Source organism: Ursus americanus, chromosome 13 (assembly GCF_024610735.1).
Source record: "Ursus americanus isolate L20-20 chromosome 13, mUrsAme1.1.p, whole genome shotgun sequence".
NCBI lineage: Eukaryota > Metazoa > Chordata > Mammalia > Carnivora > Ursidae > Ursus > Ursus americanus.
In genome coordinates, this window is record NC_142139.1 from 5,061,151 (window position 1) to 5,080,917 (window position 19,767).

The window sequence follows — 19,767 nt, forward strand, 5'->3', positions numbered from 1 at the left end:
CATTTCATTTAAGCTCCAGCCCAACCTATTGATTAGCCACCCCTGGGGCTGGTGTCTATCCAGGCAACTGAGCTTTAGGGAATGGATGGGTTTAGAAACATGGTAGGAAAATTGGCCCTCCAAGGCCCTTCTTGATGGGGACCATGGGCAGGAGGGGCATGGCAAGCATGAGGATGAACCTCAGGTCTGGTAAGTTGCAGCAACAGAAATCATAGCCACCCCTGCAGACCAAAGCCAATTAAAGTCTCATTTTAAATTATTCACATTTTAGAGAATATAACCTAATAAACTATGGCTGGGAAATTCCAGGGCTCGAGCCCTAATCCCAGTTTTTCTATTAACACACTATATGAAAGTTTGAAGATCTCCTTGTGCCTTACTTTCTTCATCTGTAAAAATAGGCAACTCATATCTATTACCTTTTGAGGTTGCAGAGAGGAACAATAAAATTGATTTGCAAAGTGTTTTATTGCCATAAAGCGCTATGTTGAAAATGGCCTGTATTTAAATAGCCTGATTTGTTGCAGTAGGTAATAAAAAGAGCTATTTAAAGAATATATTTTAAATATATACATGTTTAATTTGTTTTCTTTCTGTTGTTACTTTTGCGAAAGTCATTAAAATCAAAGAATAATGGTCTGAGATGCTACTTAAAGTCTTCAATCACACTAAATTTTTCTTTACCCAATAGACAAAATTCTAGCCTATATCCTCAGTTTGCTCTCGCAGAATTCATTCAGCAAACGTGTCATCATGGCTCTGTCCCGGGCTTTATGCTTAAATGGGTAGAATCAGAATTGATGGGTGGTGCCGGCACTGACTCTGGAGAATAAACTACACTCATCTCCCTGCTCCATTTCCTGTTCGTACCCTGAAATTGGCCATGGTGGGAGTACTTACACCACAGAAATTAGCAAATCCTATAAATGAGGCCTTTCCTATTCTTTTTCCAGATAGCTGGTTGTTAAACATTCACCAGCCCATCACTAGAGTGGATGTGCCTAGAACAGAAATACACAGATACAAACATACATCATCGTCGCCAACAAGGACCACAGCAAAAAGATGCCTAAAAGTGTCAGAGAGATAAATTTTTAAAAGGTTATATTGTCTCTTTTTCTAAAAACTTTTTTGTGGAAATCTGTAGGAACACTTTAAATATTTGCTGCAGGTAGATCCAGACATTTTCTTAGCCAAAAGCAGTAACTCTCAAACACGAGGGTGCCATCAGAATCACCCAGAGGGCTTATTAAAACAAATTGGGGAGCTCCAACCCTCAAGCTTCTGATTCAATAGGTTTGGAATGGACCTTAAAATTTCCATTTTTAACAAGTTCCTAGATGACGCTGATGCTATTTAAGGACAAGTGGAATAGCACAAAACAAAACAAAGAATGAACAGACAGATTAGAGGATGGCACTGATAAGTGTGGATTGGACTAGTGCAAATTTAGTGACACAAACAATGTTGATGAGTCTAATATGCTTGAAAACTGTATAGAAGGCCAGTTTAAGATGCTGGCAACTCCAGATTTCTTTGTTTCTAGGTCTCCTCACAGTAGTTGAGATTACTAACTAGTGTTTGCTCTTAACAGATCTAAAATGTTGTAAATTTGGAGACAGGGTTTTTTTGCCCTCATCAGAAAAATCACTTTACTTGGCTGGGCCTCAGGTTCCTTATTTGTCAAAAGTGACAATTTAATTCCATGTTCACATTTCTCTGTTAGCTTTAAAATGAGAAGAATTCATCCCACATTTCCTTAATTAATGAAGATGTGTTGTAAGATGATGATAATAATAACAATAATAAACTGAGAAATAGGAAGTCAGGATCTTGGGCCCCAAATACATCCACAAACAGGACCTCCAACAAAGCCAGCTTTTGGAGACAAATGGAGTTTGGGAAGTGGGAGGTCCTTCAGAATCCAGTGTAGCTTTTACAACCCAGCTACCATGATGTCATCTCATCAGCAGGCATGTGGGGTGCTGGCTCCAGAGTCCTAATGTTACCATGACTGTCATTCCTCCTCTCTACCTCTATGTTTCTCTTCACTTCTCTTCCCACTGCCGAATGGATGTAACTCTCTCCCTCCTGTGGCTTCTGCATTTCTGTGTAATATATTCATTGTGTACCTCCCAGCTTTCCCACCGCTTCCTGCTTGCCATTTCTGTAAGTCTTGCCTTCAAAGCCTAATAAAGGATGAATTTAAATCTACCTTGTTCACGGTTATACCCAAAATGCCTAGCATAACGGCTGGCACATTGTGGATTCTCAGTAAGTATTTTTTGAATGAATGAACACTTCATTTAGGCCAAGTTACAGAGTGGCCCACTCCAGATACATCTATATTCGTAACCAAGAGGGCAAGCCTACTTCGTTAAAACTCAATCAATTACGTGTAAAAAACTTGAAAATTTGCTTTGCTCAGCCAGAGTTCTCAGAACGTGAATATTCATCTATGGATATTTACCTGTGGAGCTCCCTTACCCTGTTTGGGTCCAGCAGCAGAGGAAAGAAACATTGGATTGGTTAAGGAGTGTTGGGGAATGCAGAAGCATTAATACAGTTCCCCTTACCAACTGTCTGGTATCATCTAAAAGCTTCCTTCAGTTACTCACTCTGTAGAACTCTGTGAATCAAGCCGCAGGGTTACCCACAGGAGGAATGAAGGGCCTGGGGTATTTTTGCACCTATTCCCTCTAGTTATTGATGGGTCTGGGGGTTGGGGATGGGGACATTAATTCTCTGATGTACCCTGCCTGCCCACACTGCCACAGAAAATTTTCAGGCTGTCACAGTGTTACTACAATGGTAAGGTGGGGAGGTAACGGGCCAGGCACTGACAGTGGCTGGTACAGACTCTCTTCCACCTACGGTCATGCCGGAGAATTTCACCGCCCTAAGAATATCAGAATTCCATCCCTAAGCATAACTCTATTTTGTTCCTTAATTTTTCTGACCCTCCACACCCATACCCAGCAACAGGTCTGGCCCTCACAATCCCCTCCTCCAGAAATTTTAGTAGCAGTCAAGGTACCAACCGCCTCGACCCCACTACAAAATCCAAAAATAGAAAATAAAAATCATGACAGCAATTGCCATCCACTCATGCAACATTCTCCTTACTTGCTCTCCACCCAAACCTCTGCCCCTTCCACAGACCCCCACACTGTGAGGTCATTGAGAGAAAGGCCTCTTTGTTACTCATTCTTAAATCCCCAACATGTAGATTAGCATTGGGCAGGTAGTTGGCACTCAAACGTTTCTTGAATGCACTAACTAAATTGACAAGCCCAGTTTGGATCCATGGAATCACGACGTCCAGCCTCAGAATCCCACACATGCTGTTCCGGACATTTAGTTCCAAAACAGAGTATGTTTGCTGCTTTGCCAAATTCAAGCATTAATTCTGATAGTTGAGAACATTGTTACTTCTCAGACAAAGCCATGCTGCATATTTTATTAGGAACTATGGTACTACATTTACCACTCTAAGCATAAGAGAGAAAAAATACAACATAGATACCAAATACTAATACTTTAATTTCCTAAACACCCAATGGTATGTGTTACTAGTGCCCTTGACAGAGAAGCAACACATCTATTATTAAGGGCACCAAGTACGCTGTAGGGAATAGAGCTGGTTTTTGTCTCATCTATTATATTTACAGGTTATCTGCTTGTGTTTTCTCTGGTTCTCTCATTAAATTGTATACCCCTCAAGAGCTTACCATTTAATGTGTATCTTCTGCTGCTTTCATAACCCTTCAAAGCACCTGGTAGAGGGTTTGTCATATGAAGGATTGTCAATAAACCGTGGCTGATGGATAAAATCTCCCTGTAAATAGGTGGAACAACCCTAAGCAAGCATTAATAGCTAGAATTTCTTCAGTCTTGAAAGTAGTCAGTGTCTAAAACCTGGAAAACAGGCTGTTCTGGCCACATCAGTACTCAGGAATGACTAAACATTTCATTTCTGCAACCAGTGTGTTTGTTTTTTTTTTAAGTCATCTCCAAAAGTAAGTAACCATATAGTGACCTAAATCTTTCATTTTTATGACCTGCTGGTATATAATAAACAGTAATCATAAGGTAGACTCAATGTTTCGTAGTAGATGGCATAAGAGCATTCATTTTAAAGGTAGGCACTAAAAGACTCAAGCTTTGGAAAATATAACTGAATTCTGTGAATGCCTATTAGTTAGCATAAATGAGGTTTCAGTGGAGACTTCTCCACTCAAACTGCTGAAATATTCATCTTTGCTTTTCAGACCTTCTATGAGCAAAATCGAAAGCAAATGTGTAGAGTAAAATAAAAATTAGGAACTCTAACTCCAGAAGAGTAACTCCTGCACTGTGATTTGACAGGGTCGGGAGCTAGGAGGAAGGATTCAATTTTCAGCAGCTCTGCTCTGTCCCTGAAGCCTGCCATGTGTTTCAGCTTGGCCTTGATCTGCAGCCGTCCCTGTTTACTATGTGACAGACAGCTGTTCCCCCCCACTCCACCCCCCGGCTCTCTGCCATCATTCCTCCATCTCACACGCCATCCCTGTGTAAAATAAGGCACTTGCAGAAACTGCAGCCCCGTGCGAGCAGTAGTCTTTGGCTGGAAGGCTCAATATCAGACAAGGACTGATCAATCAAAGGGACAGATAAAAAAGCAGGCAGAAAAGAAAATGCTCTGATACACAAGACTACCAAGACTCAAAGCTTCCAATATGCCACCAAAAATCTTCTTGTACTTTTTATCATATTTGGTTCTATTCTCAGCTGTGAAAGCTTTCCCTTCACCTGCTGGTCTCTTTTTGAAGTAGAGCCACCAGGAGAGGGAAGCTCAGTGCAGATCATGATTGAGAGCTCCCTACATGGACACTCAAATCACACCTGGAGACTGAGACACTATTGTGTCTAGCAGGGACCGTCATTTGTGAATGTCCCGTCCTCATTATCAGGCTCAGGAGTCTCACCACCACATTTTTATTTAACATTTCAAAAACTCTTTACAAAAATAATTTGAGGTGGCCTGAAATAAGGCATTTAAACGCCTTTTTGTTTGTGCATGCATATTCCTTATTGGCATATGTGTGTATGTATATTTACACAAATGTATGCCATTAGAATAAAGAAAAAATTAATGCAATCAAAAATAAAAGGAAACACTATGTCTTCTTTCAATTCTACAGGTATAGATTTTTTTTAATACAGTTTGCTATCATTTTCTTTTAGATTTCCTGTTTCTGGAAGACAATGGTTTGAATGAAGTAGAGGATTACAGAGCCCAAAATACAGAAATACACCTTTTTCCTTAGAATGGCTTATTTTATCATTGTGAATGAGGAAGAGCATAGTTGGCCATCTGTTAGAGAGACTGTAGAGGGTATGCCTGCTGCAGCTAGGAGGTCAGACCCATGATCTCTCCTGTTCCTCCCAAATTAGCAATTCTATGATCTTCATGTCCTGGGCAAATTGCTTTTAAAACATTTTTCCAAGAAAATTGTCAAACTCAAAAGTAGCTGGTTAATACAGATAATTGCCAATACTTTTGGTATCTTTTCTGTTCAAGCAGGAAAAGAAGAGTAGGGAGGAACAATTGCATGGGATTCCATTCCATCGAAAGTAGAGAAATCCATTCAGGCAGTGACTGAGTCTTTGTCAGCTTCACATTTGCAATACTGCCATTACATGTTTGAGTTGTAGTTTCCATCATGGCTCCCATTTTCAGACTTTGTAATTCACATCTAACTTGACATTACTGACTTCAACCAGGGAAGAAATATTCCTATGAAAGACTATGAAATTTATTTTATCAATTTGCTTTCGAGATGAGAAAAAACAAGCAGGAGAGTATTTAAATTTCAAGAAATCTCTTTACCATGTCTAGTTGCATTAACGTGCTATGGACACGGGTCATATTTTCAATTAAGAAAGGAATACATAAATACAGCCATGGCCTCCCAAGGGGAGAGTAGAACAAGTCCTACTACACTGACTCCCATTCCAAAACATTTTTATGCTGGTGAATCCTAATGAAAATTAAAATCTTGGCAACTTTAAAGAGTGAAAGTTGTTTGTTTGTTTATTGCAACTTATCCTCTAAAAAAGTGGAATGGAGGAGAGTAAAACTGTTGTTAACAGCTAGCACCAAACCTGGCAAAGCAAGTTTAAAGGATAATTGTATGGACTGTTTATGACCATCTTGAATTATTTTTAGCACCAGCTGGTAGGATCAGCTTCCTCTCCCTGTAATGGTGCTCCTAAATACGTACTCACGGCACAGAACTTGGGCAATTACCTTCGTGAAAATGATCACCATGGAGCATTCTCACCACATTCGATACCTTAAAATGCATTTTCTGTCATCCTGAAGGGTAAGTACTTACAGTACCAGAGAGTTAAATCATTGATATCATTTCTACCATTACATGAATTAGGAATCTGAAACTTAGAAAGATTACTTAGCCTTGCCCAAGCTACACTGCTAGTATTGACAGAATTTGAAATTCCATTTGACTGATTGAAGCCCATGCTCTTCCCACTATACCAGACTGCTTTTCAATCACTTCTCCCTGCCAAGGGGAGAACTTCATAAAAAAAAGTTGCTTTGTTACCGAGAGGAATGAGTTTCTATTCCATTGGAGTGCATTGATCTTAAAGCAAGTAGTGGAGACTCCTTTTTTTACTTAAAAACAATCACTAAAACAGAAAAAAGATCTAAACATCAGAAATTAATGTATTTAAACAGTTGTTTATTTAGCTATGGAGGCATTTCTATTTGCAGAATGAATGTTTTGAGGCACAAATTTTATGCTTAATTTTAGTAACACATTTTAGATAGTAGCCCTTGAAGAATTTTTCTGGTAAAGCTTTATTTGTTTTGTTTAGTAATGAGATGAATCAAATACATAAAACATTGGATGATCACCAAGTCACAAATGGGATTTGAGTTGACAACTACAGTGAGTAGCATTGTTTTGATTACTTGGACAAAATAGAAAAGAGCACTCAGGCAAAGAATCAGGATTACGTAGGATCTAATCTTGGCTTTCCACTGACTACCATAGTCAAATGTCTTAAGCTCAGTAAATGTAAAGTTCTTGTTCTATACACTGCACTAAATAACACCTAGCTCCACTAAACTATAAATTTCTATGATATATTCAACACACCCACTTACTGTATGAAAGTTTCGGTTAGAGACCACATGTGAACAGTATTTTTAAGAAGAAGAAGAAAGATTTGAAGAATTCATCACTAACACTTTGATTGCATTCACATATTCAAACATATTCCAGTAACACAGCCTGTCTAACTTATATCAATGAACATTCTATTCCATGTTTTAGTCTACCAAAAGCTCCTTCAAAGTTAATGAGCTGACTGTGACGGAAGGCCATCTTTGGAGCCCCTAGTCACTGTTGCTTCTCTTTCCATTTTCCACATACCCACTAGTTAAAATATATTGGTTGTATTGGTTACCAATACATATAAAGTATATTGGTTTCATAATTAAAGGATATTTTATAATACCTGACTTATACTCTTCAAAAATACCAAGGTCACAAAAAGGTTGAGGAAACTATTGCACATTAAAGGAGAGTAAAGGGACTTGACAATTAAATGCAATGTATGCTCTCAGATTGAATCCTAGACTAAGGAGAAACTAGCTCTAAAGGATAATATTGAAATAATTGATAAAATTTGAGCATGAACTATAGATTATAGTATAAAATCAATAATGAATTTCCTCATTTTATGACTACATGTAAATTATGTAAGAGAATTCCTTGTGCTTAGCAAATACACCCTGAGGTATTTAAGGGTAAAAGGGTATGATACCTCTAACACACTCAAATGGTTCAGAGAAAGATATCTGAATATTCAAATATGTATTTATACACATATATAGAGAGAGTATGTGTCTATACATTTACACATATATATGCATGTATAAATATATAAGAACCTACATACATATAAGCATAGGCTTATTAATGTATGTATAAATATATATGTGACAGAAAGAGAGTATTTTATAAAAATAGGACCAAGGGGCGCCTGGGTGGCTCAGTTGGTTGAGCATCCAACTCTTGATTTTGGCTCAGATCGTGATCTCAGGGTCCTGGGATCAAACCCTGCGTCAGGCTCCCTCTCAGCAGGGAGTCTGCTTGAGGATTCTCCTTGTCTTTCTTTCTCTTTCCCTCTGCCCTTCCTTGCTCTCTCTCCCTCTAAAATAAATAAATAAATCTTTAAAAAAAAATAGGACCAAAGTTAAACTATTGTTAAATCTGAGTGGTAGGTACATGAGAGTTCCTTTTACGATCCTTGTAGATTTTTGTAAGTTTAAAATTATTTTAAAATAAAGTTACAAAAAAATTGGCTCAGAACAAACATTTTACAAAATATGTTATTAACTACCTTACGGGTAAAGACCTATTGTTTTATATACTCAACCTATGCATCATCCAACACATATCCTATCTTCTGTGATTAATATCCTCTGTGTCTTGGACCTGCTTCTTCTCTTCATTCCCTTTAGCCCTGACTCTGAGTACTTTTTCTGCTATTCGACCCATATGATAGCTACCATGTCCCTGCCCCCATGGCTACAACCAATTGGACCATGGGTAGGCATTTGACCCAAGATGGGCCAATCTAAGAATTTGTCCATGAGTTTTGCAGTGGTCGTAAAGGATTAAATCAGTTACTCTCTGATGGATGTCTCAGCCTGGATTCTTCCCAAAAAAGATTGTGAAAGAAGGATTTGGTTACAAATAGTTTATTTGGGAGATGATTCTAGGAAGTGTGGTAAGAAAAGTGAGGAAATGAGATGAGGAAAAGAAGAAAGCAATAACAAAAGATGTTGAGTCCTGCTAGGGACACCTCAGAGGCCCATAGTACAAAACTCAGAATGAGGAGAGTGGGTTGCTTATGCACCGCTTCCCATCCCTCTTTGGCTGAAGCTAACTCCTGAGCATACTACCCACCTGGCATTTTTGGCCTGCCCTATCTGCCATCCCAGCCTATTCCTCCAGCTTGTGTTCTCAGACAGAAAAATGCAGGTGCTCAAGGTAGGAAGCCTGGGACAGATAAGGGAGTAACTCTTTAGCCAGAGGTGACCTCACAGATGGGCCGAGGGCATGGCCAAGGCAGCAAGAGTGGCTAGTAGAGTGGTTAGTGGTGGAAATTTAAAAAGTTATCAGTCATGTGGAAGAGTGTGGTCTAGAGCAAAAGAGCAGGAAGAAGACTTGCAGTGAAAGAAGAGGGAGAGTTGCAGCAATGGAGGCCCTGGGCCCTGGCACTGTCTGTTCAACCTTTCCTAGGATTCAATGAGCAATTAAAATCACCTTTATAGCTCAACAAATTTGAATTGAACATGAGTTCTGTCATGTTGTTCTTTGAATATGGTGAATGATAAAAATTAATGCCTCCCTCTTACTTTATAGACAGCCAATGCAAAAATGATTTCCTTTCTCTTCTTTATTTGGTACAAGACACTTAGATGTCTCTTTTGAAAAGCAAAAGAAATCTATTAAACTTACTAAGATATTATCATCTACATCCCTGTGATGAGATAACAATACTTTCATCCTAAAACCTCACCATTTAAATGTGAACAAAGTAGAGTAACAACCGTGAGAACTTCAGCTGGGACCTCTGTATTTCCTTTTAATTGAGGCCATTTTTAAATTTCCTCAAATATTTTCTTTCTTGATCCACTGTTGCATATATCTTTGTACAACCAAAACTCAACAGACTTCATAAAACATTCTCCATCTATCTTGAGGATAATCTTGTGAAAAAAATATATTTGATGATTTCTATCTCTAGAATGGACTTTTCATTTTTTGGAAAAAAAAATCTGTTTCCTAGGTATAAATTTCACATTAACTGAAAAAAATGTCTGGTGGTAAAAAAAAAAAAAAAAATCTGAAAGGAAGTGAAATACAATTTAGCTTGGAAAAACAACTCAGATAATTTATTTTGTGAGGCAGGAAGCAAAAACATATTTATTTCCTGATCCTGAGAACACAGCAGTGTTTTAAGACCTAAGGAAGATGGATGATTTTAATGTGCAGCTAAGTTGAAAAAAAGTGAAAAAGAAAAAATATCAAGATATACGCCACACACACACACACACACACACACACACACTGTAAAGACAACCCATTAAAAAAACATTTCTCAGAACGCATTTCTCATGAGATTCTGGAATTTATACTGTAAAAAGATAGATGGAGTATGTTCAAGTTAAGACACAGACAAGTCAGTGACACAGCAATGCAGATCATGGGATGACCACCATCACCAGCTTTCCCATACCCATCCTGGCTGCTTAACTGTGAAGAGTCTATTCTTCAAGCTGTTCTCAGCCTTCCTAGAGTAATATTTCAAATCGCTATATGGATCTATATAAGATATCCCCTAACAGTAATACTTATAGATATGAACAGCTCAAACAAGGAGCTCTTTTTCATGAGATTTTCACAAACCAGTCATCCTCTTTCTTTCTTAATTTTTATCTTATCTACCTTATTATGGATATGTTTATACAAACAGGAAATTGAGAGTTTGTTTAATTTTGAAAATATGAAATAGTCTATCCAGGTTGCCCATGTCAAAGCCATTATCTGAGTAATTTTTTTAAAAGACAACTCAAAATCAAGACGTTTTCCTGAATTATCTGGATAGCTCTCAACTTTATAGTTCATTCTGTCAGCATGATTTTCATTCCTCTTCTTTATTTTCCATCCCCTGGTGCAGGACACCGAGATGTCTCTTTTGGAAAACAGGATAATGCAGAGTTTAAAAACATGGGAGTTCTGGAATTACAGTTAGTTATTTAACCTCTATATGCCTCAGTTTCCATACCTGTAAAACTGGGGTATTAATAGTATCTGATTCATAAAGCTGTATTAAGGATCAGTGAGGTAAATTCAGTAAAGCACTTAGAAAGTAATTGAAAGCAGAGTGTCAAAGAGATATTCGTATATCTATTGTCATAGTAACCTTATTCCCAATAGCTAAGAGGTAGAAGTAATTTAAGTGTCCATCAATGGAGAAATGGATAAACAAAGTGTATATAGATACTGCAAAATATCCTTCAGTCTTAAAAAGGAAGGAAATTCCTTTTTATTTTTTTAAGAGAGAGAGAGAAAGAGCGTGCAGTGGGGGGGGAGGGAAGAGGGAGAGGGAGAGAGAGAATCTTAAGTAGGCTCCACACCCAGCACAGAGTCCTGGGGTGTGGGGGGTCTTAATCTCACAAACCTGAGATCATGACCTGAGCTGAAATCAAGAGTCAGACGCTTAACCAAGTGAGCCACCTAGATACCTCAGAAACGAAGGAAATTCTGACACATGCTAAAACATGGATGAACCTTGAGGACATTCTGCTGAGTGAAATAACCCAGTCACAAAAAAGATAAATACTGCCTGATTTCACTTACATGAGGTATCAAGGATAGTCAGACTCATAGAAACAAAGGAGAATGGTGGTTGCTAAGGACTGGGGGAAGGGAGGAATGAGGAGTTGTTGTTTAATGGGTATAGTTTTAGTTTTGCAAGATGAAAAATTCTGAAAATCGATTGCTCAACAATGTGCATCTACTAAACACTATTGAACTGTACACTTAAAAATGTCTAAGATGGTAAATTTTGTTACATGTATTTTACCACAATAAAAAAATGAAAAAAAAAAGAAAAGGAATTTTTCTTAATAGAAGATTTTATTTTACCTTAAAAAAAGAACACTTAGAAAAGTACATGGCATAGAGAGCTTCAATTAAAATGGGCTACTATCTTTGTTTTTCTCTTTCTTTCTAAAATTTCCTGATTCAAGATGAGGCTCTTTTGCATACTCTGTAATCGTGTATAGATACTTAATAAACATTGGAGCAATTCTCTGGGTTCAAATGGAAACAAGCAATTGACATTTCGTAGGGTTGTTCAGGGGGCCCTGGGTGGGGATAAGCCGTGCGAGGAAGGAAGTGTCTGGAATCAGATATCCAAGCAGGGATGAGAAGCACAAGTGGTGCGCTCTCTGTGGGGTAGCACTACAAAAGCTGGCAGCCAACCAGTTAGCTGTTTATGTCAGTGAAGGAGAGCTACTACATACAGATTCTGGTTCTTGATCCACCAGTGGGTCACTATAAACTCTCTCCAGGCCATAAAAGGAGACTAAGAAGTGGGCAATTCAAGCATGAGAAGAAGAAATAATATCCACCAGACCCATGGCATGCAAAGCTCCTGTCAACTGCTCTGACAGCGGGGATACTACCAGGAGCTGCAGAGATGCTGAGTGATAGAACATGACACAAAGTTGAAAGGACACAATAAAGTAACCCAATCATTGGGGAAGGGGTTATAAATTCCAACACCTTAGAGTAAACTCAACAAGAAATATGCAGTGCCGACATCAAAAAAAAAAAAAAATTCACAATTTTACTGGGAAATATAAAAGTGGTCTTAAATACCTTGATAAGAAGAATTCATGTTGTAAAATTTCAAATCTCCTAAATATCATTTATAAATTTCATGTAATGCCACTTAAAACTCCAATTCCAAAATTATATAACAAAAGAATAAAGAATGAAATTAGAACTTGTAAGCAAAAATAACTAGACAATGTAGTTCTGCCATGATACTAGACACAAAGGTCAATGAAACAGATTCTAAATTCTGTGATGCATCCAAGAATACATAAGAGCTTAGAATTAGTGAAGCACTTTTGTAGTCAGTAGAGAGAGAGTAGATTTTTAATAATGGTTGTTTAAAATTTTGTTAAACAAATTCTGGAAAAATACAGTTAGATTCTTAATGCAATGCCAAATATCAACATATTTGCATATTTCAATATAGTTGTATCCTATATCAGGAAAATGCAATCAGTGTATTACTCATGTAATTAAAAAAACAAAAAAGATAAAAAAGAACTCAAATGACCAATATAACTTTGAAAAAGTGTTTAAACTTACTACAATTTAGAACATGCAAGTTAAAATAATGAGATAGGAGTTTAACCCATCAAATTGGAATTTTAAAAAATGATAGCACAAATACAATGAGAGTTTAAGAAAAGGGTCACTTCTATTAACTGCAAGTGAGAATTTAAATTAGTATTACCTCTCCAGGAGCAATTTGGCAATATGCTTCTAAAGTGTTAAAAAATGTTTAGACTTGCCCCCTTTTCTTTGCCATCTTGGTCTGTGCAGATGACTGTTCCCCGCTATGTCTTCTTACAAGACTTTCAGGATCAAGCAATTCCTGGCCAAGAAACAAAAGCAGAATTGTCCCATTTTCCAGTGCATTTGAAACTGGTAATAAAATCAGGTACAGCTCCAAGAGGAAGCTTTGAAGAAGAACCAAGCTGTGTCTATAAGGGATTGCGCATGTGATAGCACACATTTATTTATGCTGCCTGAAGGTCACGTGCCCATACCCTACCACTCTGTAAACATCACTACTACCTGAATCATAGACATGTTTTTTCAGGGAAATGATTTTTCTCTGTCACTTTGCTTCTGCACCAGTAGGTTGGTTCAGTAATAAATATGTGAGAGCTTTTGTTTAAAAAAAAAAACACCGTTTAGACTTTTTCCCCCAGCTTCCACCTCCAAAAATATGCTAAGACATAATGAGGGCTTCAATCTAGAAATATTATGAACTATGCAACCTGAAAATACAAAATATTTTTCTGCTTCAAAACACCCAGGAATGTTGGATTAAAAATAAACTTATTTTTTAAATGTTGGTGGAAAGAATGAGGGGAGGGAGAGGGAAAGATGAGGGAGAACTGTAAAACAAAACAAATTCATTTATGAGCTAAAACTTCCGCAGTCCCAGAGGGGTTCGTTAGTTTTAGTAATCAAGGGGCTTTTTTCAAACGTAGAAAATACATTCAAATGATTCAAGATTTGTGTCTTATTTAAAAAAAAGAAAAAAAGAGGTAGGAAAAACACTTACTCAAAACCTTTCTTCAAACCACTCCCCAGAGGCAACCATTGTTACCCAGTTACTTGTGTGCCTTTCCATGCAGTCTTATGTTTATTGTGGCACATATGCATCTGCAGACTTATTTTTTTTTTAAAGATTTTATTTATTTATTTGAGTGAGAGGTAGCATGAACCCAGGAGGCAGAAGCAGACTCCCCACAACACAGGCTCAATCCCAGGACCCCAGGATCATGACCTGAGCTGAAGGCAGACGCTTAACTGACTGAGCCACCCGGGTGTCCCTGTAGACTTATTTTTAATCCATATGGTAGCACATTATACACACTGTTCTGTACCTTGCTTTTTTCACTTAAGATGAGATGATTTCATTCCTACTTATAAAGAGCATTCTTATTCTTTTTAACCAATGCACAATACTCCATTTAATGGCTAAACTATAATTATTTAACCAATCTCCTATGGCCAGGCATTTAGATTATTGCCAGTCTTTAACTATTACAATAAAACTTCAATGAATAACATTGAACAAAGGTCACTTTGCACTTACACAAGTATGTCTATAGAAAAAAATTCCAAGAAGTGGAAGGATGTAGAAGGATACAGCATTAGCTAGATAGATACATATTATTAAATCATCCTTCTTAGCTTTTGCACTAGTCCATGCGCTTACCATCTATGTGGGAGGGCACCTGTTTCCCAGACTCATGCCAATATTGTGTTTTATGAAACTGTTGGATATTTGCCCATTTAAGAGCAGTTTTGTTTAATATCTAAACCTACAAGTGTGGGGGAAATGGTAGAGGAAACAGCAACAAAATTTTAGAAGTTGGAAAATAGGTGATGTGTGGAAACTGCTTTAACATCCCCAAGGAACCCAAATCCCAAGCTGGCAGCAACAAAGGTTCAAAATCAACATAGTTTGCACCACAGTCTCAGAAGGACGAGAAATTGGCAACACCAGAAAAATCTGAAATAGACTGTGAGAGCTGCTATGTGGGTAGTGCTCTCTTTGGCAGCACATGTACTAAAATTGGAACTGTACGGGAGGTGTGAGCAAAAGCTGTTGGAGAAACAGTAAGATCCCAGGTCTCTTACTCCAACCTAGAAAAAAACAGAGAAGGGATGCCATGAGACCATATGTCTGGTGAATTGCTGAATGCAGACACCCCTAGACTTCTTTCCCAACACAATTCCCAACACGCTGACAGCCAGAAAAGAAACTGAAAAACTCTTTTCCACAGAATTTGACCTTCCTAAGAGCAAGACCTTAAGACACTGACCCTGGAGGTTCCCCTGTAAATGGCCCACCCAAATTCTGAGTCAGTGAAATTCAAAGTTGAAAAGTTCTTCCCACAGGCTCAGTCCAGGAATCAGTTTTTTAGGTTCACACTTACCCGGTGATGAGCAGAGAGCCAGGGGATTACAAACCTACTGAAGAAAGCCTCTACCAAAGAAAATGGAAATCATAATAAGCAAACAGTGGGGGAAAAGAGAAAGCAAACATGGAGGAAAGAAAAACTTAGGAAAATACATCATTAAGTTATTTAAAAGAAAAAGGAGAGAATGTATTGTATCTATGAAACAAAAATAAGATGCCAGAAGAAAGAAAGAAAGAAAGAAAGAAAGAAAGAAAGAAAGAAAGAAAGAAAGAAAACGAAAGAGAATGAAAGAAAGTGAAACACAGAAAACACAGAAAAGCGCCTTAAGACATTAAAAATAGAACAGCAGAAATGAAAATGTTGATAGATGGGTAGAAAGATAAAGTTGAGAAAATCTCTTGGAAAGTAGAATAAAAAGTCAAATAAATGAAAAACAGAAAACAGAAGAAAGAAAGAAAGAAAGAAAGAAAGAAAGAAAGAAAGAAAGAAAGAAAGAAAGAAAGAAGAAAGAAAGAAAGAAAGTTACAGTACTGTTCCAGGGGGGCTAGCATTTGAGTAATGAGGGAAACAAATCATCAATGAAACAATCTAAGAACAATTCATGGAACTGAAGACCATGACATTACTGATAGAAACAGCCCACAGAAACAAGCACATTTGTTGTAAAATTTCCAAACTCTAGGAAGAAACGTAATTTCCTAAAAACTTTCAGTGAGAATAAAACAAATTACATATCAAGGATCAGAAATACCACCCTTTACCTCTTTTAGAGATAATTACTGGATATTCACAAGTGAAACAGTATGATGTCTGGATTTTTATTTAAAATAATTGAAAGTTGAATAGGAAGTGGGGAATGAGCTATAGATGCAACATTATTGGCTAGGAATTGATAATTGTGGGAGCAGCATGGTAGATATGGGGGGAATCATTATATTACTCTTCTTTGTAGATATTTAAAGGAATTGTATGAATGGCTTGGATTTCTCAGCAACACTAGATACAATAAAAAACAATGAAGCAATGCTTTCGAAATTCTAAAAGAAATTTATTTCCAAACCAGAATTCTATACCTAGACAAACTATAAATCAAGTGCAATGGAAATGCCCAAGTAGATAGTGGCCTTAGATGAATCAATGGCAGCCCATTCATTGTACTAGGAAGTAAGACAGAGTGTTTGGGTCCAGATACAGGTGAGTTGTATACTTGATAATAGGAATAAGTGCTACTTCTCTTCAGACTGCTTCTGATTACTTTACTCTGAGGAGCTCCATAGCCTAGTGTGGGATGTGGATACACAGATAATGTTTAATGTACTAAAATAAAATGTACTGAGTTCTATAATAGAGCTATGTATAGGATCTTCTGGGACCTCAGCCATATTATGGCTCAAGAGAGGCTTTATTGGGTCGGTGATGCCTGAGATAAGTCTTAAGAATAAGTAGTAGTTATACAAATGAAGAAGAAAGGCAAAAACATTCAAGGTGGAAAGATCTCCATTAACAGTGGTACAAAGGAATAAATATGGTGTGAATAGAATATAGCACAGAGCCAAGCACAAGAAAGTGTGGAACAAATACTTACTGGCATTCGTTAAATCACTTGGTGTTTTCATGGACTTGGCATATCTAGCATTACTGCAGGCCAGGGGTGAAACCAGAAAGTATTATGCAGCTGTCTATTACCCAAGTGTTAGGCTAGTCGTTATGAAAGAGCAGAGTCAAGAAACAAGGTGCTGAAAACTCTATAGGATGCCTCATTTTATTGTGCTTTACCTTACTGTACTCCGCAGATAATTGAGCCTTTTACAAATCGACAGTTTGTGGCAACCTTACGTTGAGCAGGTCTGTCGGTGCTATTTTTCCAATAGCATTTGCTCACTTGTGTCTCTGAGTCACACTTGAACTCCAAATAGTTCAAACTTTTTCATTGTTATTACATTTGTTATGAGGATCTATGGTCAGTGATCTTTTTTTTAAGATTTTATTATTTTATTTGAGATAGGGAGAGTGTGTGTGTGCTCATGCACAAGAGAGAGAAGAGAGAGAGAGAAAGAGAGAGAGCACAAGTGGGGTCACGGTGCGGGGGAAGGGGGCAGAGGGAGAGGGAGAAGCAGACTCCCCACTGAGCAGGGAGCCAGATGTGGGGCTCCATCCCAGGACCCTGGGATCACGACCTGACCCAAAGGCAGAAGCTTAACCAACTGAGCCACCCAGGAGCCCCAAGTGATCTTTGATGTTACTATTGTAATTGCTTCGGGGCATCACAAATCACACCCATATAAGACAGTGAACTTGATAAATGTGTTTGTTCCGATTACTCCACAGAGCAGCAGTTCCCTGTCTCTCTCTCCTCAGGCCTCCTTATTCTCAGAGACACAATCTTGAAATTAGGCCAAGTAATACCCTACAATGCCTGTAAGTTGTTCAAATGAAAGGAAGAGTCACATGTCTCTCACTTTTTTTATTTTAAAGATTTTATTTATTTATTTTGAGAGAGAGAGCCTGTGAGTAGGGGGAGGGGCAGAGGCAGAGGGTGAGAGAATCTCAAGCAGACTCCATACTGTGCATGGAGCCCAATGTGGGGCTTGATCCCACAACCTCGAGATCATGACATGTCTCGCACTTGAACTCAAAAACTAGAAGTGATTAAGCTTAGTGAGGAAGACATGTTGAAAGCTGACACAGGCTGAAAGCTTCTTGCACCAAATGGCTTGCCAACCTGTGAATGCAACAGAGGAGTTCTCGAAGAAAATTAAAAGTGTTATTCCAGTGAACACTGAATGATAAGAAAGTGAAACAATCTATTGCAATGGTCTAGATAGAAGATCAAACCAGCTACAACATTTCCTTAAGCCAAGGCCTGATCCAGAGCAAAGCCCTAACTCTCTTCAATTCCATGAAGGCTGAGAGAGGTGAGGAAGCTACAGAAGAAAGATTGGAAGCTTGCAAGGGTTGGTTCATGGGTTTGAATAAAATAAGCTATCTCCATAACATAAAAGGGCAATACGAAGCAACAAGTGCTGATACAGAACCTGCAGCAAGCTCTCCAGAAGATCAAGCCAAGGTAGTTAACGAGGGCAGCCACACAAAACAACAGATTTTCAATGTGGATCAAACGCCCTTACATTGGAGGAAGATGTCTTCTAGGACTTTCATAGGTAGAGAGGAGAAGTCACTGCCTGGCTTTAAAGCTTTCAAGGACAGGCTGACTCTCTTGTTAGGGGCTAATGCAGCTGGTGACTTTAAGTTGAAGCCAATACTCATCCACCATCCTGAAAATCCTACGGCTCTTCAGAACTATGCTAAATCTACTCTGCCTACGCTCTGTAAATAGAATGACAAAGCCTGGAAGACAGCACATCTGTTTACAACACGGCTTACTGAATATTTTAAGTTCACTATTGAGACCTGCTGCCCAGAAAAAAAGGTGCCTTGCAATATGACTGCTCAGTGATGATGCACCTGGTCACTCAAGATTTCTGATGGAGGTAGGCAATGAGATTAATGTTGTTTTCATGCCTGCTAACACAACATCCATTCTGCAGCCTGTGGATCAAGGAGTAATTTTGACTTTCAAGTTTAAGAAATACATTTCATAAGGCTCTAACTGCCATAGATAGTGATTCCTCTGACTGACCTGGGCAAAGTAAATTGAAAACTTTCTGGAAAGGGCTCACCATTCTAGATGCCATTAAGGGGGTGCCTGGCTGGCTCAATCAGTAGAGTATGTGACTCTCAATCTCAGGGTTGTGAGTTCGAGCCCCACATTGGGCATGGAGCCCTTAGAAAAATTTTTTAATTTAAAATCTAGATGCCATTAAGAACATACGTGATTCATGGGAAGAGATCAAAATACCAACACTCACAGGACTTTGAAGAAGTCGACTCCAACCCTCATAGAGGACTTTGAGGAGTTTGTGAGACTTCAGTGGAGGATGTAGGAGTAACTGCAGATGGGGTGGAAACAGCAAGAGAACTAGAATTAGAAGTGGAGCCTGCAGATGGGACTGAATTCTACAGTGTCAGAGCATAAAACTGGAACAGATGAGGAGCTGCTTCTTAGGCATGAACAAAGCAAGTGGTTTCTTGAGATGGAATCTACTCCTGATAAAGATGCTGTGAAGATTGTTGAAATGACAACAAAGATTTAGAATATTTTATAAACTTAATTGATAAACCAGCAGAAGGGTTTGAGAGAACTGACTCCAGTTTTGAAAGAAGTTCTACTGTGGGCACGATGGTGTCAAACAGCATCGCACGTACAGAGAAATCATTTGTGAAAGGAAGAGTCCATCTTCCTTTTGCAAACTTCACTGTTGTCCTATTATAAGAAATTGCCACTGACACCCCAGTCCTCAGCAGCCACCTCATCAGTCAGTCGCCATCACCATCAAGGCAAGACCTTCCACCAGCAACAAGATGATGACTTGCTGAAA

At 38.3% G+C, this 19,767-nt stretch overlaps 1 pseudogene; it reads left to right on the forward strand.

The window, feature by feature from the left end:
- Window positions 1-13,224: 13,224 nt before the first annotated feature.
- On the forward strand, window positions 13,225-13,375 carry LOC123793125 (large ribosomal subunit protein eL39 pseudogene; annotated as a pseudogene).
- The last annotated feature ends 6,392 nt before the right edge of the window (window positions 13,376-19,767 follow it).